The sequence below is a fragment of the Saimiri boliviensis genome, chromosome 2 (assembly GCF_048565385.1).
Source record: "Saimiri boliviensis isolate mSaiBol1 chromosome 2, mSaiBol1.pri, whole genome shotgun sequence".
In the NCBI taxonomy this organism is placed as follows: Eukaryota; Metazoa; Chordata; class Mammalia; order Primates; family Cebidae; genus Saimiri; species Saimiri boliviensis.
In genome coordinates this window covers 129,857,659-129,881,092 of record NC_133450.1, presented here as the reverse complement: position 1 = coordinate 129,881,092, position 23,434 = coordinate 129,857,659, and the positions used below count along the sequence as shown (strand labels likewise).

Below are 23,434 nucleotides of genomic sequence, written 5' to 3'. Positions count from 1 at the left end.
AAATTAGATGCCTGTTGTTATTACAGGCCTCTTTCTGACAAAAGGAAAGCAAAAACAACATGCACTAAGAGCAAACCTCTTCTGTCAGGACAGCGATCCTTAGAAGAGTAGAGAGCCAGGAGCCAGGAGCCAGGTTTCTGATCCTAGATCTGATTCTGACCTGCTCTGGGACCTTAACCAAGTGGTATCACTTCTTTGGGCCTCATTTTCCTCATCTGTAAAATAAAGGGATTGGATTAGACAAAGATTCGTAACAGGCCTACAGGTGAGCCACAGCAACATGCCCACTGTGTGCCTGAAGGCCAGTCTATCTTCAAGCTTGACATTTAAACTCTATAATCCCAATGTTTATTAACAAAGAGAATGAATTCCACAGAGGGTGAAAACGTTCTCCCAGAGCCTAGCCAGGCCCTCCAGGAGCTGCCACCTTGGCAGCAACACCAGGCTCCAACCTTCCAACCTCAGGCCTCTGAAATCACACAGACATTTCAGTCCAAGGCAATCAAGACATCAACATTGTTTTAAATCCACAAGGGAGACTAGTTTTCTTTATTTTATTTTTCTATAGAGATGAGATCTCGCTATTTTGCCCTGAATGGTCCTGGATTCCTGGGCTCCAGCAGTCCTCCTGCTTTGGTCTCTCAAAGTGCTAGGATTACAGGCATGAGCCACCATGCCCGGCCTATGCTACATACATTTCTAACCAACAGCAAACAGACCTTCAGCAATGAAGACAATAGGCCCTCGTTTATTATTTTCACAAGCCTGACATTTTAAACATGGGTCTTCATAACCTGGGCCTCCATCCCCAAAACTAATCCCCATGATATCCTGGAAACAGGCAGGGCTGCCTCCCAGGAAGAGCCCTAGCATGTGTGTTACTGGAAACAAACCCTTTGGATGGACAGAAAGCTGTGCCAGGACCCCCCAGCACATGGGGCCGCAACTGTGCTTTTGGAGACTCATGCATTGCTAGCCCTTGAGGGGGCACAATGAGCCAGCCCCCTTCTTCACAGCCCGCAGACTGAGGTGGCAGGCTATCACACACACACAGGCTAGTTCCTCAGCCTGAAGTTGAAAACTATGTCTCAACCGTAGTCTGTTGCCAGGAAGCAAGAGACCAAGGCAGACGTCACCAGAGAAAGAACTGAGCTCAACGGACTACTGTGGTCAACGAAGAGAAAGGATGTGCTTCATATGGAAAGCCGAATTTATTTACACGAATCGCGAATGCAGGCTCTCAGCTAGAAAAGCTCACTTCCAATGCCAGAAGGTTCGGAACCCATTCACAAGCTTTTCAGAATGCAAGCAGTTGCCATGGTAACCCTAACATTATATTTCTTGGCACTGGACATATAAATTACCACCCATAATGCATTTAATACAGTTTGGGGCCACTAATTCATTGCAAAATAAATCTCAGCTCTGACTCTTGGACTCTCTCTAAGATAAACAAAGAGCAGCAGCTGGAGGTAGCACCCAGCTCACCCCATGGATAAGCACAGAGCTCCACACATCCGAAAATGCTCTTCTGAAGGCAAAATAAGAACTAAGGAGATTAGAATTCATCATCTACAGCTGGTGGTTGAGATTTTGTAAGATGAAAAGTTCCATCCAGATTAATGAAACTGTCGTTGCTTAAGTTAAAGAAACAAAATATCCATATCTACATCTCTGAAATTTCAACTATGTTTAGCAAATCCAAGAGAAAGCAGATCTCTTCAAAGAACATCTTCAATAATTCCCTTAGAGGGCATCTGTCAACACAAAATAAGGTAACTCTTCAATTGTCAAAACTGTCATTAACAAGAAATAAAGTTTTCTTAGGTTCGAAAGAGATCTATTCAATCATAATTCTTTACCTTGACTAGGGATATTCATAAACATTTAAAATACATATATGCATGATTTCTAAAGTCCGTTACCTTCTTATAATCCGTCACCTGAACAGAGAGATGAAAACAAAATTATTGTGCACAAACTGCAAAGACATCTTCGGCTTCGCGTTCCCAGGAATAAGCCCACTGCATCAGTAACTTGACAGAGCTGCTGCACGACATGCCTGCGCCAGCCACAGCATTCACAGAATCGCGCACATTCTAATCACTAAACTGCCAGGTCTGGAGGATCACTGCCTTCATTATCTCCTCCTTCAGACTGCAGGCAGCAGTCAGCAGTTGTGAAGGGGAGCAAAAGGCTTCGCCACGGGTTGTTTCCATATTAACAAGGACTTTGGTAACCGCTGCATTGCAGTCTTTCTGAAAGCTACCAACCTCAGAAGCAAAAGCGCTGGAGAGAGTCTCCCTGGCACAGGAAGCAGGCTTTCCAATCACAAAGATTTTTTAAAGAATCTTTAAAAATGCTGTAAACACCTGAGGCTTTTTCTAGATTTCCTACCTGTTTCCTAAAGGTTGACTGCTTTGTGGTTTTTACTGGAGGATGGCTGTGACCACTGGCTGTGCGGGGTAAGGATGCGGAAACAAGTGTGATGTGTATACGACGCCCCCTCTCAGTGCTCAGGTACGCCCTGCGGGAATCTGCACATCTGCTGCTTAGCACCAGGCTCAGAGCCCCTGCTGAGGGGCTCCTGGGAATGAGCCATGATTTCCATTCCAAAACATGCAAGTACAGCAAGCACTTCCAGGTCCTCTGTGGGCAGCAATCACTGAACACCCAGCTACCTTCACAGTATGGTAGTAACCATTATGTGGTCAGAGCACTTGAAATTTTAAGCCATTGACCATATAATCAATTTCAGAAAAGAGACTTCTGAAATAGTAACACGCTTACTAAATGACCTTTGGTTTTCATTCATTCATACAATACGTTTATTGAGTACTGACCACGTGCTGTAGATAAAAGGATATTCAAGTTGAGCAACCCTAATCCAAAAATCCAAACTGCCTCAAAATCTGAAACTTTCTGAGTACCTACATACCACCACAAGAGGAAATTCCCCAAATGACCTCATGTGACAGGTCACAGTCAAAACTTTTATTTCGTGCACAAAATAGTTTTAAAACTGCACAAAACTGCCTTCAGGCTATGTGTATAAGGTGTACATGAGATGAATTTTGTGTTTACACTTAAGTCTCAACCCCAAGATATCCAATTATGCATATTCAAATTCCCCAAAAAGATCAGACTCTGAAACACTTCTAGTCCCAAGCATTTTGGATAAGGGATACTCAATCTGACTAGGGGAACCGCCACCACGGTGGGTGTCAGTGCTCTGGGGGGAAGAATAACGGAAACACGCCATCATGCATAGTGGAGGAGGACCGGCACCGCATGGGAGGCAGAACCAGGGCCCATCCGCAGCTCCAGGACAAGGTTCTGTGAGAAAGGAATACTTATAAAAGGAGCGGAAGGCTGTGGACTTGGCTGGAACAGGGAGGGCCAAGGGGAAAACATCCTCCAGATGGCCGTACCCATTCTCAGCAGGTGCAGGAGGTCCTCCGTAAGGTAAATGTCTGTGGCTGGAGCCTGTCCCTCCCTCAAAGCAGACTGGAGCGGGTATGGCCACCACCACCACCACTGACAGAAACCTGCGTCTGGGACCTGAGGCCTACACTTGCCCAAGGCATGTGGTAGCCACAGGGAGGCACCGGGTGTGAGCACAGCAGGGCAGCTCTGTGCTGTGCCATCCCACCATGCCGCCACCCATAAGTAACAGCTGTCCTCTGGCATCCGTGGCAACCCCGACAGAGGTGACAGTCCAAGCAGCCTCTGTTCAGATGGCTTTCTTCCACCCCATGTCCAGAGCCCAAATGGACCCTGAACAGGTATGAGGTGAAAGACTGGATGAATGAACAAACAAACTAAAGAACCTACTGGGCACTCCCCAATTCTGTAATAGGAAATGATATGTTGGACCTCTGCCAATGCTATGCTGTTCTCTGAGGAAAGTGGCCCTTCTTTGCCTTGTCTCTGGCTACCTAACTCTACTTCTCATCTCAGGCTCCTCCAGGAAGTCTTCACTGACTGCCTTCCCACCCCTGGCAGCAAGGCCCTTTTCCTGAGCCAGCCCCCCACCTCCGGCAGCTGCCATGCTGTCTTGAAGCAGTGGATGTGCAGCAGCCCCGCGCAGAAGCCCTGTGGCGCGGTCAGGGCTGTATCTGCGGTGCCCAAAGTGCTCCTGGTGCGGCCGCATTCCTGGAGGACTCGCTGCACATCAGCCCCCTGCTCCGCACACACAACACGCTTGTTCCTGCGAGGCGGCTCCATCCGACACACGAGGACGCTGAGGCACAGTGAGTTCACGCAGAAGAGCCAGGATTCACACCCAGGCACCAGCCTCCTCCGGCCACACCCTACCCATCCCTTCTGCTTTTGTAGGTACCCAAAACAGAGTTCACTGACGCCAACTGGAAAAGATGATGTTACCTCACAGGGGTAGGAGGGATTTGAGCTACGGAAAAACTTTTAAGGAAATACTGCAGTCTTCCTACCCCATCCCTCCCTCTTGCCGTGAGCTATAAATGAATGAACACAATTGGCCACAGCAGACACGCCTCCGCGTCAATTCCTGACAGGGAACACCTCACAGCCCACGGGAGCCGAGGAGAGAAGGCGCAGGCAGGCAGCTCGAGGTGGTTTCCTTTTGCCATCACTGCGCTTCAGAGAGACTCACTCGAGCAGTTTAAAAGCCTCAGATGAACTTTCATCAAGCGCTTCTGGACATTTAGGTGCCACTCTGGGCACTCCCCACAGAAGTTCCAGAAGAATGCTGCCTTTCAAGTCAGAGATCAAGGCGTGTTCTCTGTGGCAGTGCTACCCTCAGCAGCCCTGCTGGCAGCAGCGCTGCAGAACTCTTCCCCACTGATCTGTCCGGCCAGAAGCCCATGTGTGGCCTGAGCGGGCTCTCCCTGGGGGATGTCGAGCAGTGAGCAGGTCCCACAGCAACACTCTCACGCCTCCTGGAACAGCCAGAGCCTACTGCGGAGGGCCCCGCAGCTGGGCCAGGGTTGGGGTGAGTGTGTAATGGTGGGGAGAGATGGGCAGGGGCACGAGCTGCCTCCAGGGGTGGCAGAAGGTCCCCAGAGGAGCATGCGACAGGATCCTTCCAATTGCCGCCCAACTCAACCATCTGACCAAGGACAGCGAGGTTCGGCGCATGGGTGCCAGGTCCCCGCACACCTGGGGAGGTGGCTTCCTACTGTCTCGTTTCCAGGCGAGGTGGCAGCGAGGCTTCAACAGCAGAAATCACTTTCCAAGGGCACCAGTGGGTGCTCCAGCAAAGCTGCTTGGCTCTGAGTGGCCTGATGCTTTGGACTTGGCATGACCTCCTCCTGGCAAAGGCACGGCCTGGTGTCCTCACAGGGTAGGCAGAGCAGAAAGGGCATGCTGCCTCCCTCTGGCACTGACTCCTCCCAACCAACCACTCACTCTTTCTGGATCCCAGATTCCTTGTCTAAGAAAGGAGTAAGACCTACAAACCTCATGCTGTTGATTTTCAGTGGACTGAATGCATTTGCTTTCGGCAGGAAGCGAATCACATCTACTCATAATTAACAATGAGTCAACTGGTGTGAAAAAGTATAAGCTGTCTCAAAATGTAAGGCCTGACTGTCACCAAATACAGCCACAAGGCGCTTAGTTCTATTTCCAGGCTTGATTCAGCTTAAATATATGATGAGACCTGCAGGGCTCCTACCATTAACTAGAATGGCCATGGCAAATCCTGCCCCTTTATTAAATACTAGCAATGAAATTAATACTTTAGCTCAGGCAGACTAGCTAATATCATTAATGTGCATTTACATGAATTTGATGCAAATTATGGAAACATCCCAAAAGGTCTCATTTGGACACTTAAAATGCTAAAGAGCATCACTACTATCACAAGGTACTTATCATTTCAAACAGGCAACTAAGTCACCAAAATTAACAAGAAAAAAATCCAAGCCAGCAGCATTCCGCCTGAAGGGAAAACAGAGACAAATCATTCATAGTCACTCTAGGTGCCACTGGGGCCACAGAACAAGGGATGTACCCAAGAGGAAGCAGAGAGAAGAAAAACAATCTAAAATACACACAAAATCTATTTGGCTTAGATACATACTTACTCACCAATTATCTTACAGGTACTTATTTGATAAGACCATTTCATGACCACCAGATGTAATCTGGTCTTAGGAAGGAAAGAGACTGCAATTCTGCCTGTCTCTCTAGGCAATAGAGGGTCTCAGGGGCTTTAAACATGACACAAGAAGTCACTAGGTCAGCAACAAAGGTCAAACAAGCCCCAATGACAAGTAGCCAAGTGTCCATACGAGTATAAATAGGAAGCTGAACCGCAGGTAAAAGAAGCAACAAAAGAGGATATAAACGCCTCAGTATATTCCCAAGAGAAATGAAAACACACGTCCACACAAAAACCTGCACATGAATGTTCACAGCAGCATTACCACACAACAGCCAAAAAGGAGAAACAACACAAATGTCTATCAATGGACTAATGAATACACACAATGTGGAACATCCACCTTGATTGATACACGCTACAACATGAATGAAAACATGATGCTGAGTGAGAACGGCTGGGCGCAGAAAACACATACTGTCTAACTGCATTTCTACAGAATGTCCAAAGTAGGCAATGGCTGCACGACCCTGTGAATATACTAAAAACCACTGAGGCCGGGCGCAGTGGCTCACGTCTGTAATCCCTAATCCCAACACTTTGGGAGGCTGAGGCAGGTGGATCACGAGGTCAGGAGATCGAGACCAGCCTGGCCAACATGGTGATACCCTGTCTCTACTAAATATACAAAAATTAACCAGGCATGGTGGCACATGCCTGTAATCCCAGCTACTTGGAAGGCTGAGGCAGGAGAACGGCTTGAACCAGGGAGTCACTTTAAATAGGTGAATTGTATGGAATGTGACTATTTCAATAAAGTTATTTTTTTAAAGCTGACACAAGCAAGCCAATGCCAAACATCCAACAGACACCATTTAATGAGATACAGCTCGCCCACTCAATTAAAAAACAAGAAAACATTATGACAGGAGTTCCCGCTATGCCAAAACATGCATTACTTTTGGGGTAGCCCTTCCAAAAATTTTAAATAAGCTTCTCACTATTCAAAACAATTCATAATTCCTGTGGCAACTCCCCCTCTCCCAAATCTAAAAGTTCAACAATTTTTCAAGAAAAAAATTTCAAAGTAAAATATAAATTATATATTTGTGCAAATTTAACACTTTTAATCATGAGAGAGAGGTGTCACTATGGAACTTACCAACACTCTCCCCCCAGAAAGTCTTCATTTAATTGGCTCTGTCTACTAGGAAATAAATAATACCTGGATCTTTAAGACCTAGAAACATTTCAGAAGGTTTGAGGTCAAAGAAAACACGTTAACTCAACATAATGCTCACAAGAACAAAAATAAGCCGATGCATAAAATAAACAACTAAATGACAGTGGAAAGACTACATTCCCTAAACCTAACAAAAGTTTCCAAATCATTCCCACCCAGTGCCAGCTGTCCACCTCAAAGTCTTCAACAACAACCCAACTCATAGAAAGCACCTACGGTCAACGTGGTTAACATAGCACAATTCTGTAACTGGCCCAAGTCGTCATTACAATAAGGTGTGTTTCTATTTTCCGCAGGAAGAGAATCATGTCGTCTCACAATTCACAATGAGTCAACCAGTGTGTAAAATATTTTACATAATGGGAAAATTTATTGTGACCCAAAAGTTCAGTGTGTTCTCATTAAGTTACCAGAAATTACAGATGTGAAGATACTTCTGTTAACTTAACCAAAATCAAGAAAAGAAACTACTTTAGATATGCACACATTTTCAGTTTGGTAGATTTGATTCTTTTTATGATACGGCATTTCAAGTTACTCAGATTGGTAAACGCACCGTTTAAATACTAAATGGAGAAAATCTGCATACTGACAACATAGGTAATTTAAGACTGGTTTTGGCATACGTCACTCACTACCTATATAGCTAAGCTCTGTCAAAACCTGACAGGGGTGGCTTCAGTTTTTGTAAATACTCTCATGGTGAAACGGTTTTTCCAAAGTTACGATACCATCTACAGTGCTAATGGAGCCTTCCCATTGTGCTTCACTGTGCATAACGTATTTCTGTGGAAAATCTTATAGTGCTGCCTCCATTTCACATTTTCCCACATTACAGTCAATTTTTTTAATACCAATAAAAAAACCATTTAAGCAATTAAAACACATAAAAATTTTCTATTATGACCTTTTAAAAAACGCTCAGTCTTGGGATAGCATTAAGAGAAATACCTAATGTAGATGACGGGTGATGGATGCAGCAAACCACCACCATGGCACGTGTATATCTATGTAACAAACCTGCAAGATCTGCACAGACACCCCAGAACTTAAAGTACAATAAACAAAGTAAAACAAAACAAAACAAAAAAAAACACCTCAGTCTTTTATTTACTGTTTTTGTTTGAGACAGAGTCTCACTCTGTTGCCCAGGCTGGAGTGCAGTGGCGCGATCTCAGCTCACTGCAACCTTCCGCCTCCCAGGTTCAAGCCATTCTCCTGCCTCAGCCTCCCGAGGAGCTGCAACTACAGGTACACGCCACCATGCCCGACTAATTTTTGTATTTTTAGTAGAGACAGGATTTCACCATATTGGCCAGGCTGGTCTCAAACTCCTGACCTCATGATCTGTCCACCTCTGCCTCTCAAAGTGCTGGGATTACAGGCGTGAGCCACTGCACCCTAGCCACAAAACTCTCAAGTGGAGTCTTTTAAAGGCTCCACTTGGAAACGGACATGTTTATACGTGCAATACAGATGCAAACATTTTTAAACTACATAATCCATTGATACACACAGACTAAGAAATCAAACATTTCCAATTCCATAAACATAATATATCTGAAGCAAAGATAACACCACCAGATATTTTTTACTTTATAAGCTGGTCCCCAGAAAAAGGGTAATCATGAAAGACACCAGGGAGCCTCTTTTCAACCTTGTTAAATAAACGACTTGCAAATATTAACCACAAAACTGTGGGTGAAGCCACTCTGTCCTGTCATGACTACTCGCTCATAAAAGCCCAAAATGTGTCTTGAAGGGGGTTTTTGCAATACAAATCCTAATCTTAACTATATAAACTCTATTCCTAACTATCTTAAAATACATTACAAAAGACCATTCTCAACTTTCTGAAAACTGTAATATCTTTGATAAAATCTGAAACATTGAGAAGGTGTTTCTAATAGTGTCATCGCTCATTAAACCTTGCCTCATTAAGTCAAGTACCTGGGACAAAATTACTTTAAATTAAAAGAGCAATCTTTAATATACATTTTCACATGAGGCTTAATACATTCTACACTACTTATCAAAGGCCACAGAAAAACTTCGGAAATAATGGAACGAACACACAGTGATATTTGCTTCAGGAACAGATTATTTCACCCTACATCCTTTTAAAGTGCTTGAGATATGAATATTTAGTAGGCATGTTTCAGAATTAGCTCTTCATTTTCTAATAAAAAAAGGGCAGACTTCCCTGCAGGCTTGGCAATGAAACATTTTCAAATGCAGGTACCAGGCAGGTGTTGGTGGTTTATGCCTATAATCTCAGCACTTTCAGAGGCTGAGGCAGGAGGATCCACTTGAACCCAGGAGTTCAAGACCAGCCTAGTCAACATAGCCAGACCCCATCTCTACAAAAAAATTTTTTTAACTTAGCCAAATGTGGTGGTGGGTGCCTGTAATCCCAGCTACTCAAGAGGCTGAGGTAGAAGGATCACTTGAGTCCAGGAGACTGAAGCTGCAGTGAGCTGTGACTGCACCATTGTGCTTCAGCCTGGGTGACAGAACAAGACCCTGTCTCAAGAAAAAAAAAAAAAAAAAAAGCAGGTCCCATTTCAGAAAGCAAACTGTAAAGGTACCTACCTACATCAAAATGCATCTGAAAACCATTACCTGGCGCCTGAGTACAGAAGGTTAGGAAGTAAAGGCAGCACTCCGGGTCTGCAGCAGCATCTGGAGTCTGTCTTCTCCTCCTTGGACCCGGACAGCCAGACCTGAGGGCGGGATCCGGGCAATCCAGAACAGTGACCTCAGACACTCTGAGAGGGACACACTGGGGCCTATGTCACAATGCAGTGCCCCTGCTGCCAGCCCCCCATGTGGCTCACCTGAAATTGCACCTGTGGAGCACGCTCTTAAAGGGAACAGGGAGATGACAGGGAGAACACCAGACCTGCCAGAATGCCCTCCCAGCACGGGCTCATCACCTGCATATGGTGACCACCCACCCCTACACAGGAGGGCGGACGCAATGTTCTCTTCCTTTGTGTTTCAGCACGCTGCATAATGCGTGACAAGCAGATGCTCACTAAGACAGGTCCATAATCCCTCATCTACAATTCGAAAATCCAAAAAGCTCTCTGAAAACTGAAAGCATGTTCATAACTCACTTGGCAGCATGCCCTGATCTGATGTGAGGCTATTCATAGTCTCACTGTCCCACTTAGTGCAAATATTCAGGTACTTCACTGCAAAAATCTTAATGCGCTTGATTAGAAGGTACTGCCTAGGATGTTCTATAACATATGGGGCTTTCACTAATTGTTCTAAAAATCTAAAAAATGCCACATTCCCAAACACCTCGGGCCCCAAGAGTCACAAAGGACTGTGGTCCCTTGACAGATGATCACAGGGCAGGCACTGACCAGAGATGGTGACACTCGAGACATAAATGGACAACAGGAAGAAGCATCTTTAATGGCCAGGAGAGAACCATAATCTGGATTCAAAGTCTAATTTATACATATGTTCGTTCTACAAACATGCTGAGCGTGTTTGCACACACCTCGCCCACAGCTGGGTAGACTGCATGAAAGGAAGACTGCGGTCCCTGCCCTCACAGAGGGGAAGACCATGAGATGACAAACAAGTGCTCCGTTCAGGCGGCAAACACAAGCTGTGGCCGGTGGGTACAGGCAAGGAAGGTGCTGATGCAACACTCAGGAACGGCCTGAGCAGAGGGTGGCCAGGGAAGCCCCTGAGGAGTGACCGGGAAGCTACCCAAGGAACAGGGACAGCACAGCAAGAGTGCCAGGATAGGGATGAACCACTCTAGGGATCAGAGCTCAGCTCAGGGGAGGGACCCTGGGGGAAAGGAGAAGGATGCAGGGCTGCAGTGATGGGAGAGTTAGGATTTTTTTAAATTAATTAATTTTTAAAGTTACATTTTTTTTTTTAAGAGACAGAGTCTTTCTCCGTCACCCAGACTGGAGTGCAGTGGCATGATCACAGTTCACTGTGATACCTCACCTCAGCCTCCTGTAATTTTTTAAATTTTTAATTGACAAAGAATAATTGTATATATTTTTGTAAGATACAATGGGACGTTTTGATCTATGTATACATTGTAGAATGACTACATCAAACTAGTTAATCTATCTATCACTTCACCAAGTTACTTTTCATGTGATGAAAACATTTAAGATCTACTCATAGGCAAGGACTTCATGACTAAAACACCAAAAGCAATGGCAACAAAAGCCAAAATAGACTAACGGGATCTAATTAAACATAAGAGTTTCTGCACAGCAACAGAAACAATCATTAGAGTGAACTGGCAACCAACAGAATGGAAAAAAATTTCTGTAATCTACCCATCTGACAAGGGCTAATATCCAGAATCTACAAAGAACTAAAGCAGATTTACAAGAAACAAACAAACCCATTCAGAAGCAGGTGAAGGATATGAATAGACACTTTTCAAAAGAAGACATTTATGAGGCCAACAAACATGAAAAAATGCTCATCATCACTGGTCATTAGCGAAATGCAAATCAAAACCACATTGAGATACCATCTCACGCCAGTTAGAATGGCGATCATTAAAAAATCTGGAGACAACAGAGACTGGAGAGGATGTGGAGAAATAGGAACACTTTTACACTGTTGGTGGGAATGTAAATTCGTTCAACCATTGTGGAAGACAGTGTGGCAATTCCTCAAGGACCTAGAAACAGAAATTCCATTTGACCCAGCAATTCCATTACTGGGTATATACCCAAAGGATTATAAATTGTTCTATAAAGACACATGCACACGTATGTTCATTGTGGCACTGTTTACAATAGCAAAGACCTGGAACCAACCCAAATGCCCATCAGTGACAGACTGTACAAAGAAAATGTGGCACATATATACCATGGAATACTATGCAGCCATAAAAAATGATGAGTTTGTGTCCTTTTTAGGGATAAGGATGAATCTAGAAACCATCATTCTCAATAAACTGACACAAGAACAGAAAACCAAACATCCCATGTTTTCACTCACAGGCAGGTGTTGAACAATGAGAACACATGGGCACAGAGAGGGGGACATCACACAGCGGGGTCTGTTGGGAAGTGGGGGGCTAAGGGAGGGATATTGGGGGTGGGAAGGTTGGGGAGGGATAACACTGAGAAAAATGCCTGATGTAAGTGACGGGGGAGGGGGGATAGAGGCAGCAAGCCACCATGGCATGTGTGTACCTATGCAACAATCCTGCAAGATCTGCACATGTATCCCAGAACTTTAAGTACAATAAAAAGAGAAAGAAAAAAAAAAATTTTTTTTAATCTACTCTTTAGCAATTCTAAAATATATAATACATGACTATCATTGATGGCCACAGATGAGCCTGGAGGGCATTACACTAAGAAAGTAGAAAGGCGTGGAAGCGAAGGGTAGAATGGTGGTTACAGAGGCTGGGCGTGGGGGACAGGGAGAGGGGAGGTACTGGTCCAAGGGCACAAAGTTCCAGTTAGAGAGTTAGGGTTTGATTAGATGTGACAGGATGCAAGTGGCTACTTGACGCAGTCAGGCATACAAACTATTCATCTCAAATCAAGCTCCCTCCACGCCTCAGCCACCTGATCTGTCAGCACAAAGGAAGGTAAGACCTGATTTCCCAAACGCTTCCATTCCATGAAATAACATCCATGGGTGAATCAAACTTCACAGAGCTTTCTACTGAGAAGGCTGAAGAGCTTTAATGGGGGTTGGAGGGTTAATCATACTAAAATTGTACGAAAAGAAAAAGCAGGCTATGTGATTAATGGGAAAGAAGCCAAACAACTTTTAATCTCCACCGATTGTTAAATATTGTAAAAGGCTGGCTAATACAACTACCCGTAGCTCACTCAAACACCCTGCCAGAATTAAAAGACAAATGGTGTATTTGTTAAGTGTTTTGAGAACACAGGGAAAAGGGTTATTCAAATGTCCCTGGCGAGTGCTGCTTCAGAAGCCTAGCAGGCCCTGCTTTCCTCCATCACCTCATCTCTGAAAGGGTGGGAATCTTCAGCTCTTCATTCCACCTCCAGACACCCGAAGCTCCCCACCCCTCTCCAGCCTTCCCAGCACAGAATGAGGTGACTGCCAACAACTACTGAGATGCACAAATGGAGGGATATTTAGAGCAAAAGCTCTATTATGGATAACAAAATGGGTAAGTGAATCTCAAACTCTTTAAGGTTAAATACTCACTTGGGTGAGATTTAACAACGTAACAATAGACTACAATAATGAAGTGGCTTCTCAAACTTTTTCACCAAAGTACTCCCTAAGGCACAGGAGAGAGCCCTGAGGATAAGGACTTTGAAGCAACTCAATGGATGTGAAGTATTATATTTTGTATTCAAAATGCATGCAAACTTTACATTTAGCTCCATAACACACAATATCCCTTTCTCCTTGTCACTATTACTCTCAGCTTTTGGAAAGGGGTAGCTGGTATTTTCTCCTCCACCCACTGCTAAAAGGCAGGCCTGCCCATCTACTCTGCCCTCCTTCCAAATCCCATGAGCAAGGTCCACCCTCTACTCTGGCACTGAATCCCATTCCCTCCTCAGTCAACCTTCCTCCTGGAACCCTTCCTTCCAGAGCACAGATAAATGCTAATGTATTCCCAGCGCCCCCACTCCCCTAACATTCTACTTCAGAGCAAACTCTTTCAAGCTGTTGATGCACACATCCCATTCTTCCCTGATAACTTCCACCTGTCACACCTCCTGACTTGTGCAAGTCCCCAAAGATATTCAAGCTGCAAAATCCAGTGCTCAAAGCTCACCCATCCTGCTTGATGTCCAAATAGCTTTTCATAACTCTCAAATATATCTCCAGCACCCCCTCCCTGTAATTCTCCCAGACCCATATATCCAATAACTAACTCAGCATCTCCACTTGAGCATCAAAAAGGCATCTCAAACCTAACAGGTCCAACACTGAGCCCTCAGTACCCCTTCCTCTCTGAACTGCCTCTGACAACCCCTAGCTCAGTAAATGGCACCATCTAATCCCTTAGGATCATAAAGCCCAACCCCCCAACATGCCACATATCCAATCCATCAGGTAAGACTGTCAGCTCCATCTTCAAGACACATCCCAAATCCAACCACTTCTCACCAAAGCTGTAGTCACAGAGTCCTCCCTTCTGTTCCTCAGATATGCCAAGCATATTCCTCCTCCAAGGACTTTGTATACCCTAATCCTCCTGCCTAAAATGCCCTTCTCCTAGATCTTCACACAGCTCCCTCCCTCTCCATTATTTCAGTCCCTTCCCAAAAGCTACCTGCTCAGAAAGGCCTTCCCTGAGACTCTACTAGGATAGTACTCTCATCACATGACTCGAGCCAGAGCCTGTTTGGTTCTCCTTCCTAACACAACTATTTAGCATTAACTGACACATGTATCAGTTTGTAGACTATCCCTCTCCCCCAGATTCTCTCTCCTGGGCCTTCAAGAGGGCCCAAATTTGGATTCATTCACCACTGTGTTCCCAGACCTTGAAACTAGCTGATTGAGGGGCTCAATCATTATTTGTTTACAGCCTTATTTTGAAACCTTATTTTTTGTTAAAATCAAAGTAATCAGCCGGGCTCGGTGGCTCACGCCTGTAATGCCAGCACTTAGGGAGGCTGAGGTGGGAGGACGGCTTCAGCTCAGGAGTTTGAGACCAGTCTGAACAACACAAGGAGACCCTGTCTCAACAACACAAGGAGACCCTGTCTCTACAAAAAGTTAAAAAATTAACCAGCCATGGTGGTGTGGTGTGTGCCTGTGGGCCTAGCTACTCAGAAGGCTGAAGTGGGAGGACTGTTTGAGCCCAGGAGGTCAAGGCTGCAGTGAGCTGGGATAGCACTACTGTATGCCAGCTTGGACAACAGAGCAAGACCTGTCTCAATCAATCAATCAATGTATTCATCAATTCATTCAACTAACACAAGAGTCTGCATGCCCTAGATTCAGAAGTGCAGTAAATGCTTCCTAAGCCCTCCTTATGAGCTCTGTCCCAGCAGTGGGCAGAGGAGTGCATGACCACCCATTCACAGTGTCACGCATCACAGCACTGTGGAAAACTGTGGAATACGGAGAAGACTGGAGACAACCTAACTGTCCGAATCAACAGAGAAATGAATCAAGAATCTCTGCCACAATCATATGATCACTGTATAGTCAACCATGTAATAGAATGTCATGCTATGAAAAAATACTTCTGTCCAACAGAAATACCAGAATCACAAAAATAATTTTAAATCTCCTAGCAACCACATTTAAAGAGTAAAAAGAAGTCAGTAAAATTTACTGTGTATTTTAATGCAATATTAAACTTTATCATTTAACATGTAATATTATCAAAAATTGTTGATATTCTGCATTTTTTAACCACATTTAATCTTCAAAATCTGGTGTGTGGGGCTAGACTGTGGCCTGTACAATTGGTACATAGTAGCTAATGCCTGTAATCCTAGCACTTCAGGAGGCCAAAGAGGGGGTATTGCTTGAGCTCAGGGGTTTGAGACCAGCCTGGCCAACATGATAAAACCCCATTTCCACAAAAAAAAAATACAAAAATTAGCCGAGGGTGGTGGCATGTGCCTGTAGTCCCAGTTACTTGGGTGGCTGAGGCAAGAGGATCACATGAGCCCAGGAGGCGAAGATTGCAGTGAACTGAAACGGCATCACTGCACTCCTGCCTGGGCAACAGAGTGAGGCCGTATCTCTTTAAAAAAAAAAAAAGAATAGAATTTAGAGTTCAGAAATAAGCCCTTACATTTATGGTCAACTGGTGTTTTTTTTAATGGCCAATAAATTTTTGGTAAGGGCACCAAGCCTATTCAATGGAGAAAGAATAGTGATATGGTTTGGCTCTGTGTCCACCCAACTCTCATCTCGAATTGTAATCCCCATGTGTCAAGAGAGGGAAATGACTGGATCATAGGGGAGGTTTCCCCATGCTGTTCTCATGATAGTGAGTGAATTCTCACGAGATCTGATGGTTTTGTAAACGGCAGTTTTTCCTGCACTCACGTACGCTCTCTCTTGCCTGCTGCCATGTAAGATGTGCCTGCTTTCCCTTCTGCCATAATTGTAAGTTTCCTGAGGCCTCTCCACACATGTGGATCTATGGGTCAATTAAACTTCTTTCCTTTATAAACTACCCAGTCTTAGGTATTTCTTCATAGCAGTATGAGAACAGACCAACACAAACAGTCCCTTTAGTAAATGAATTACAAAATGTAAATATACACATGTAAAAAAATGAAACTGGACCCCCTACCTCACACCACACACAAAAATTAACTCAAAATAAATCACATGGTGAGACAGGTACAATGGTATGCACTGTAGTCCTAACTACCTGGGAAGCTAAGGCAGAAAGATCACTTGAGCCCAAGCGTTCAAAGCTGCAGTACACTATGATCAAGCCTGTGAATAACCACTGCACTCCAGCCTGGCAATATAGCAAGACCCAGTGTCTTAAAAAATATATAAATAAAAAAACAACACATACACACACATGATCACAGCAGAAAAGAACTAAAACTATATAATTCTTAGAAGAAAGATGTACATCTTCATGACCCTGAATTAGGCAATGGTTTCTTAGAAATGACACCAAGCCAGAACACTGGCTCACATCTGTAATACTTTGGGAGGATGAAGTAGGAGAACTGCTTGAGTGCAGGAGTTTGAGACCAGCCTGGGAAACATAGTAAAACACTGTCTCTATAAAAAATAGTAACTTAAAAATTTAACCAGGCATAATGGTTAAGCTCCAGAGGTTGAGGCTACAGTGAGCCATGATTGTGCCACTGCACTACAGCCTGGCTGCAGTGCAAGCCCCTGTCTTGAAAAAAAAAAAAAAGTGAGGGGGAGGGAGGGAGGGAGGGAGGGAGGGAGGAAGGAAGGAAGGAAGGAAGGAAGGAAGGAAGGAAGGAAGGAGAGAAACAGAGAGGGAGAGAGGGAGGGAGGGAGGGAGGGAGGACGGAAGGCAGGAAGGAAGGGAGGGAGAGAGGGACAGAGGGAGGGACACCAAAAGCACAATAAGTCAAAGAAAAAGCAGAAAAGCCAGACTTCATTTAAAGTTAAAAACTTTTGGCCGGGTGCGGTGGCTCAAGCCTGTAATCCCAGCACTTTGGGAGGCCGAGGCAGGTGGATCACAAGGTCAAGAGATCGAGACTATCCTGGTCAACATGGTGAAACCCCGTCTCTACTAAAAAAATAAAAAAAATTAGCTGGGCATGGTGGTGTGTGCCTGTAATCCCAGCTACTCAGGAGGCTGAGGCAGGAGAATTGCCTGAACCCAGGAGGCGGAGGTTGCAGTGAGCCGAGATCGTGCCATTGCACTCCAGCCTGGGTAACAAGAGCGAAACTCCATCTCAAAAAAAAAAAAAAAAAGTTTTTGTACAAGAACATCATCAAGTGGCATATACCTGCTATTAACAGTGGCATATACCATCATCAACAGTGGCATATACCTGCTATCCCAGCACTCTGGGAGGCTGAGGCGGGTGGACCACTTGAGCTCAGGAATTTGAGACCAGCCTAAGCAACATGGCAAAACCTGATCTCTACAAAAAAAAGTACAAAAAATTAGCCAGATGTAGTGGCATGTGCCTGTAGCCCCAGCTACTCAGGAGGCTGAGGTGGGAGGATCACCTAAGCCCTGGAGGTCAAGGCTGCAGTGAGCTGTGATTACGCCACTGTACTCCAGCCTGGGTAATGAAGTGAGACCCTGTCTTAGGGGAAAAAAAGAAAAAGAAATCAAGATAATTAAAAGAGCAATCTCTATTAAAACACCAATGACATTCTTCACAGAAAGAGAAAAAAATCTTAAAGTTTATATAAAACTGCAAAAGACCCCAAATAGCCAAAGCAATTCTGTGCAAAAAGAATAAAGCTGGAGGTATCACACTACCAGACCTCAAAATATACTACAAAGCTGTAGAGTAAGCAAAACAACATGGTACTGGTCTATAAAACAACTGGTATGTGTCTATAAAAACACACACACAGACCAATGAAACAGAAGAGAAAATCCAGGAATTAACATCCATATCTACAGCCAACTGACAAAGGTGCCAAGGACACTCACAGCGACAGTCCCTTCAACACATGGTGCTGTGAAAACTGAACATGCATATGCACAAGAATCAAAGTAGAAACCAGACTCCCCCACCTCTCATCCTATACAAAAATGAACTAAAAATGAATCAAAGACCTAAGACCCAAATAATAAAACTACTAGAAAACACAGGGGAAATGCTTTATGACACTGGTCTGGGAAAAGATTTTATGAGTAAGAACTGAAAAGCACAGGCAGCAAAAGCAAACATAAATGAATGGGCTTACAGCAAGCTAAAAACCTTCAGCAAAACAAAGGAAACAACAGAATGAAAAGACAACCTACAGAATGGGAGAAAGTACTTGCAAAGTATTCATCCAACAGGGGACTGATATATAAGGAACTCACACATCTCAACAACAACAAAAAATCCAATTAAAAAACGGGCAAATTGGGTCCAGGCATGGTGGCTCACACCTGTAATCCTAGCACTTCTGGGAGGCCAAGGCGGGCAGATCACCTGAGGTCAGGAATTCAAAACCAGCCTGACTAACATGGAGAAACCCCGTCTCAACTAAAAATACAAAAATTAGCTGGGTGTGGTGGCACATGCCTGTAATCCCAGCTACTCAGGAGGCTGAGGCAGGAGAATCGCCTGAACCCAGGTGGGGTGGTGGAAGTTGCGGTGAGCCAAGATAGCGCCATTGCACTCCGGCCTGGGCAAAAAGAGTGAAACTGTCCACACACACACACACAAAAAAGCAGGGGGCGGGGGGCAAATTGGCCAGGCATGGTGGCTCACACCTGTAATCCTGGCACATTGGGGAGGCCGAGGCAGGCAGATCACCTGAGGTCAGGAGTTCAAGACTAGCCCAGCCAACCAAGCAAAATCCCACCTCTACTAAAAATACAAAAAATAGCTGGGCGTGGCGACGCACACCTGTAGTCCCAGCTACTTGGGTGGCTGAGGCAGAAGAATCAGTTGAACCTAGGAGGTGAAGGTTTCAGTGAGCCAAGATCACACCACTGCACTCCAGCCTGGGTGACAGAGTGAGACTCTGTCTCAAAAAAAAAAAAAAGTGGCGGGGGGCAAAGGGGCAAATTATCTGAACAGACATTTCTCAGAAGAAGACATACAAACAGCCAAATACATAAAAAATGCTCAAATCACTAATCATCAAGAAAATGCAAAACAAAGCCACGATGAAGTATCATCTTACCCCAGTCAAAATGGCTATTATCAAAGATACAAAAATGACAAATGCTGTCAAGGATGTAGAGAAAAGGGAACTCTTAAACACTGCTGGTAGGAATGTAAACTAGTACAGCCACTACAGGGAGTAGTATGGAAGTTCCTCAAAAGCTACATACCGTATGATCCAGCAATCCCACTACTGGGAATTCATCCAAAGGGAAGGAAGTCATGTCATCAGAGAGACATCTATACCCCCATATTTATCGTAGCACTATTCACAAGGTAGGGAATCAACCTAGGTCTCCAACAACAGATGAAGAAAATGTGGTATCTACACAAAATGGACTATTTAACCATAAAAAAGAATGACATCCTGTCATTCACAGCAATGTGGATAGAACTGGAGGTCATGATATTAAGTGAGATAAGCCAAGAACAGAAAGTTAAACACCACATGTTCTCACTAATGTATGTGGAAGTTAAAAACAGTTGATCTCACAGAAGTAAAAAACACAAGATACCACAGGCTAGGATGGGTAGGAGGATGGGAAAAAGGGGAAGAGAGCTAGACAGGAATACACTCTAGTGTTTTACACTACTGTAGGATGACTATAGTTAACAATAATACACAGTGTCAGGGCAGGTGCTGTGGCTCACTCCCATAATACCAGTGTTTTGGGAGGCTGAAGCAGGAAGACCGCTTGAGACCAGGAGTTTGAGACCAGCCTCAGCAACACAGCAAGACCCTGTCTGTACGGGAGTTGGGGGAGCCAGGCATGGTGGTACAAGCCTATAGTCCTAGCTACTTGGGAGACTGAGGTAGGAGGATCACTTGAGTCTAGGAGTTCAAGGTTACAGTGAGTTATAACTGCACCACTACACTCCAGCCTGGGTGACAGAGGGAGACATTGTTTGTACACACACATACACACACACACACACACACACACACAGCCATAGCAATATCCTCCTCACAATGTCAGCCCATCTTAGCAACTTCAGATCAAGTTGAAAGTCAAATTGAGAGGCTGCCACCATCACCTTTGCACTATGAGACAAAAAAAAAATAGCCCATATTGGAAACAACTCCTTGTAGGTGTGGCTTGAGGGAACGGTCAAGAGCCAGATATGCTGGTGCTGGTCTTGTCCCAGGTACTCAGGAGGCTGGGGCGGAGATTGCTTGAGCCCAGGATTCATGGCTGCAGTGTACCATAATCCAGGGCATTATGACAGCACCTTTGAAGAGCTACTGTATTCCAGCCTGAGGCAACGTAGCAAGACTCTGTCTTTCTTAAGAAAAAAAAAAGGGTGCCCATTGTTTGCTCAGAAGGGCACTAATACAGACTGCGGCAACAGGGAGGAGAATCAAACCGGCAAAAATCATGGGGACAGGGCAATTCGGCATTCCATTGAGGATCAGGCTCCTCCACTCCACTGTGAGATACAAAGTGTGTAACACATCGGATGTGAGTCTTACAAGATGATCTAAGTGCACACATACTGAAAAAAGATGCAAACTATATACCAAGATGCTAATGGCATGGGGATAATGGGGGAAATTATTTTATTTTTATGTGTTTTCTCCGGGTATACATACAAAGTTAAGATACCTTTACCCACCTTTCTCCTGGAAGAATTTCTTCTTGGTATAAGTGACTGTCAAGATTCTTCCCTCCGAGATGTCCTGTTTCCGGGAATCCAGAATGTCTAACGGACTGGGGGTATCTTTTCTACATTTCATCTCCCAAAGAATACATTCATACCCAGGTAGGCTGATGCTGACACAGCAGACAACACAGACCTTCTCCATGCAGAAGTTTAACAGCTGAAATACAGTTCTGACATCAGCAAGAATTGTTGTGTTTCCCTTGATTCTCTCAGGTTCCTTAATTTATAGGATCACCGAGACTTCACAGATGTCTGCTGCTGATCAAAACAATCATGATAAGCCCACATCATGAAAAGCTAAAGATAAATCTCTAGCCTTAAGTCAGGAATTCTGGGCCCATCTGTACGGTGACTACCACAGAGCCAGTGTCCTGTGAACACTGCAATCACTTCTGAAGAACTGTAAGTTCAGGAGAGCACATTTCAGAAAAAAGTGGAATACTAATTTCAATTTGTCACAATTAACTCAAATTTATGACCCTGACATTCTCCTCAATGAACGCTTCTGATGGTTCACCACTCTAGAACTCAGCTCAAACTTGTAAGTGAGGCCACGATCACTGTCCCCACCGCACACTGTGCCCGCCCTGTGTTCCCGCCAGAGCCCATCGCACTGGGAGTGATGAACAGTGTCCATACTGCCCCCCCACGCCACACTGTTCCGCCCCATCCTCACTGCACGCCCTCAAGATCAAAATTCTTCCTCTTGGAAAACTCCTGCTCAAATATGGCAGTTTTTGGTTTGTTGCTGTTGTTGTTTGGTAAAGCATTATTGACCCTTTGACCCAAGATCTAGCAGACTTTTTTCCCATGAAGAGCCATACATAAATATTGTGTTTCATGGGTCATTCTTCTTTGCTTATTTTCTCAATCCTTTAAAGACATAAAAATTATTCTTAGGCCTACAGTTTGCCAATCTGTTTTAGACACCACTGCTCCCATGTCATGCTTCAAAGTCCCATCCTCTCATTCAGTTTCTGCCTCTATTACTATCACGATTACAGATTACTCCACTAGGTGCTGCCTGCAGTTCACACTGCCGCGTCTGCCCTCCCCACTCTGGAGACGCATGTTCTTTAAAGGCGAGAAGCTATTTCTGTCTTCCGTATCATCTGTATATAATATTAACATATACAAAATGCTTCATCTATGACTCTTTTAAATGGACAGTTTTTAAGTAGAGTGTATTAAATTTTAAATTGCTTACTTAAGCATTTTATATAAGAAGCGTTTAAGTAGCTGAGGAACTTGTTTTTCGTAATGCATGGATGGCATACGTTTCATCAGTTTAATTTCAATCAGATCAACTTTCAAAAGCCAGACTGAGGTTTCCCTTCAAAGATCTGTTCTTGTGTACATGGTCTTTAAAAGTCTTTGCTGCGAAAGATTTTATTATAAAGCTCAAAAATAATCCTCATTTGGGAAACATTCCATTTCCAGGAGACATATAGCTTTAAAAAAGTCAATCTAGGCTGGGCACAGTGGCTCACGCCTGTAATCTCAGTTCTTTGGGAGACTAAGGCGGGAAGATCACCTGAGACAACATGGTGTCTCAGCCTGGACAACATGGTGAAAACCCGTCTCTACTAAAAATACAAAAAATAGTCGGGTGTGGTGGCACACACCTATAATCCCAGCTACTCAGGAGGCTGAGGCAAAAGAATCACTTGAACCTGGAAGGCGAAGGTTGCAGTGAGCTGAGATTGCACCACTGCACTCCAGCCTGGGCGACAGAGTTAAGACTCTGTCTTAAAAAAAAAAAAAAAAAAAAAAAAAAAAAGTCAATGTATCACCAAGCTCAAGATAATCAAATTAAAAGAAACAGTTATTGGTCATTTGAGTCAGAGAAAATATTTTCCCCAAATTGAAAATGTGCCTTTAATATTTACATTGTGCTCTGTAAAATGGGTCTGTATCTAGGGTCCACCTCCTAGACCAACTTGGAAGTTTTTCTGTTACCAACAAATCCTCATAAATAACTTCTCAGGCATTTCCTTCTCTCAGAGACTGCCCGGGAAGCCCTCTAGCACTGACTAGTGTGGTTCTTCTTCTTCTTCTTCTTCTTTTTTGAGGCAGAGTCTTGCTCTGTCACCCAGGCTGGAATGCAGTGGCACGATTTCCGCTTACCGCAACCTCCACCTCCCGGGTTCAAGTGATTCTCCTGTCTCACCCACCCAAGTAGCTGGGGAT

At 44.4% G+C, this 23,434-nt stretch overlaps 1 protein-coding gene across 11 annotated transcripts in view; it reads right to left on the bottom strand.

The window, feature by feature from the left end:
• The window catches only part of TRAF3 (TNF receptor associated factor 3), a 133,988-nt gene that overhangs the window by 77,452 nt on the left and 33,102 nt on the right, over positions 1 to 23,434 (bottom strand). For 5 of the 11 annotated variants that reach the window (XM_074394333.1, XM_074394341.1, XM_074394338.1 and 2 more), the window contains exon 1: positions 77 to 17,133. The exons of 3 other annotated variants lie outside the window; for them this stretch is intronic. The gene's annotated coding sequence lies outside the window, so the exon portion shown is untranslated. Of the gene's footprint in view, positions 1 to 76; positions 17,134 to 23,434 lie in introns of those variants that run through there. 3 more of the 11 variants (XM_074394336.1, XM_074394335.1, XM_074394334.1) reach the window with 1 other exon arrangement.